A 3,654-nucleotide genomic window follows, 5' to 3' on the forward strand; every position below is an offset into this window, starting at 1 on the left:
TTAGGTCAGTCGCGATGCACATTGGACTTTAGTCAGTTTAGTGTGATGTATGGAGTATGTAGTGACTAATCAAATTCAAATTCTTGCTATTCTAATCACAATTGGAATCTTTGACATCTAAGACCTTTGCTTAATTTTAGTCTAATTGCATTCTTCTTTAAAGTCAACTCCTTCTAAATATATGGATAGATTGAATAGGAAAATCTCCAAAGGTTTTGTGCAAAAAGATTCAATTGGCTTTCTCCAAATCTCTTCCCATGCATGTTTCTTCTTGTTCTTCGTCAAGTGGAATAGGAAAATCTCGACAAAGTATTCCACCGTATACCTCCACGATATAGATCTTTCTTTATTGGTGACGTCATTTCTTCCTAAATGAAAATTATAAAATTAAAGGCCTTTAATTGAGTTCTTAAAAAATAATTTTAGAGAATATATTTGTGGGGATCGAAGGAATACATACTCTACTGAACAAATTAGTTAAGGAATACCTTTAGACGTACGACATAACAATTAAATTTCATGAGGAGTTACTTTAAACATTAAGTGTCTCTAAACGTTTCAAGAGTATACATACCTATACTCTAGATGTTGGATCGGATTTAAAAATTTGGAAATTGGGACCTATATAACTCATGTATTGTCCTAACTCTCAAGCAAATTGCGGTGAAAAGTGCGTATAAGTTGAGTACTATGGAGGGGGGTGGTGGGGAGGAAAGTGGCTTGGGCAGGAGTGTGGCGGTTGAAGGTGCCTCACAATGCAAGCTAAAATGTTTTTTTTGGTCACTTTGTGCAAATCGTTTGCCTACTAAAGACCGTTTGCTTGTTAAGCAGGTGAATTGTGACCCCATTTGTTCTCCTTGTGGGGTGGAGTTGGAGTCGGTCATCCACATTTTTGCAAATTTTCAGTTCGCGCATCAATGTTGGAGACTATTAGAGAATGATTGGTGTTTGGAGGAGGTTGACTCGATTGACTCTTGGGTGGAGGGTATGTGGGAGTATCTGACTAGAGAGAGGATTGATCAGGTGGTGGCGGTATGCTGGATGTTGTGAGATGCACGAAATAATGTGATTTTTAATTCTAGAAGCATTGACCCACGAATGGCAATTCTGTATATTCAGAATTGGAAAGCCGCACAACATTATGTACAGGACGAGGTTGATGCATCACGGTCGGAGATTCCTCATGCATGGAGTCCTCCTTTGCGTGGGGCGTACAAGCTAAATGTCAACGCTGCGGTGGGTGCAAGTCAGATAGGAATAGGTTGGGTGGTGCGGGATGCTAATGGTTTAGTTGTTGGGGGAGGTTGGCGTAAGTATGAGGGGGTGTTTTCGGTTCGTATGGCGGAGGCAATGAGTGTGAGAGAGGTGCTGAGTTGGCTAAAGGGTAAGGGGTGGACGGATGTGGTGATTGAAACCGATGCGCAGCTTGTGACGAGGGCACTTCAGAGTGATGGAAATATTACTCCTTTTGGTGCTATTATTACTGAGATTCAGGCACTACAATCCTGCTTGTCACCTGTTGCTATGGTTTTTATTCGGTGTGACGCAAATATAGTGGCTCATGTGCTTGCAAAGGAGTCTCTACGAGCTCATGACCTCGAACTTTATGATTCTTTTGATTGTGTCCCGCGTTTTATTTCTACGGTGGTACTGCGTGACTTGTTGAGTTCTTAATATAAGTTTGTTTGATTTTGGTTTTCAAAAAAAAAAACTCTCAAGCAAATTTGGTTAAAGACATTTAGCTTCATTAGCTTCTAATGCTTTTCATTCTGTATAATTTACTGATTTTGAAAATTTGCTGCAAAAGGATCGAAATTCTCATATACTCCCTAGACAAGTGACAAAATCCTTACATTCAGTTGCCGGACCACAACTCAACTGGTCAATCAATCAAAAATTAATTTATACGCTTTGTTTTAATTTATTACTATAGGGTACATGATTCGAATCTTACCAAGGAAGAAATAATATAAATTTTGCCTTTGTAGGCACTGATGTATATAAACATTTGGGGGTATGTGTGCTACTTAATACACATCCCGTAATTTACCTCATCAACCAATAAATATGGCAGGAGCAACGATTGGTTAACTTACCAATACCATACCTTTGACTCAGTAACTCTTTTAAAATTGTCTAATTATAATGTCTTTCACTCTTTTCTGAATATATATATATATATATATATATATATATATATATATATATGAGTTCAGGTGCGGTTGACCTTCTCAGTTACCGTTGTGTGGTTGCTTAGGTGCGTAATTTTCCTTCTTAAGGTGCGTGATTTTCTATATTAAAGTGCGTGTGGTTTGTATGCGTAAGGTGCGTCAGTGCTGAAACTTAAGGTGCGTGGTTTTCCTTCTTAAGGCGTGTTGTTTTCCTTCTTAAGGTACATGATTTGTATGCTTAAGGTGCGTGAGCTGTTGAAACTTAAGGTGCGCCATTTTAAAACATTAGGTGCGTGGTTTGTGTTCTTAAGATGCGTGATTTGTGTACTCAAGGTGCGTCAGCCTAAAGCTTTAGGTGCACCTTAAGTTTCAAATCTTGTGGATCAATATAATAAATTTTACTGGTCTAGATTGATTGATACACCACTTCGTTCACATACATTTTATCACCGTTCGCACACACTTTAACTTATAATTTTAATCAATCTAGACCATTAAAATATTGTGAGATCAACTATTGTACATCAATCTAAAAATTTTTAATAGTCTTGATTGATTGACACACCCCGTACACATTTAATCTTTGTCCGCAGAAACTTAATCACCGTTCGCACACACTTCAACTTAGAATCTTAATCAATTTAGACCATTAAATTATTATTCACAAAATTTGATCTCACAATCTCACCTAAACTGGTGATCTCATATGATCCTAAATCCATATATATATATATATATATATAACCTTTGTACATCTATTTCACATTATTGGAGATTTTATGACTTGTGATTCTATTTGATAGAGCCGTAAAACGACGGAAATTTGTTTCATGGAAACTTTAATTGGCCAAGGTTTCCCATAAATTAAGCTTGATTAATAAAAAGTTTTACTAATAAATATTGACATTACGTGTTTCAATTAATAATTGATTTAAAAAAGAGACCTTTTCTACCGGCTCAAATAATGATAGTACAACATATTTGAATTTAATAAAATTTTGATTATTAAATAAAGTTCTTCCCATTATACTCTACACTAAAAAGCTATACCTAATACTTTGTGAACAAATAATAGTATTTTATAAAAGACCTTGTGGTCAAGCGACATAGTTGTGACTCTCCCAAGTGAGATGTAACACTGATTGAGAGAGGGATGCAAATACTAGGTTCTTTCACCTCTCTCCTTCGAGTAGGAGGAGGAAGAATCATGTGTGCAAACTCTACAACCAGACAGGGATTTGGGCTTCGAGTAGGTGCAAACTCCGCAACCCTCCTGGGTCTCCTTGTACTATAGGTTCTTTCACCTCTCTACTTCGAGTAGGAGGAGGAAGAATCATGTGTGCAAACTCCGCAACCAGACAGGGATTTGGGTGGAGGAGCAAACTCCGCAACCAGACAAGGATTTAGGTGGGAGGGGAGGGTTGAGATCATTGGTGGTGGAGTATTTTGAGGGCATCTTTGAGTCGGGAGGGGGGGGGGGGGT

The sequence above is a fragment of the Ipomoea triloba genome, chromosome 14 (assembly GCF_003576645.1).
Source record: "Ipomoea triloba cultivar NCNSP0323 chromosome 14, ASM357664v1".
In the NCBI taxonomy this organism is placed as follows: domain Eukaryota; kingdom Viridiplantae; phylum Streptophyta; class Magnoliopsida; order Solanales; family Convolvulaceae; genus Ipomoea; species Ipomoea triloba.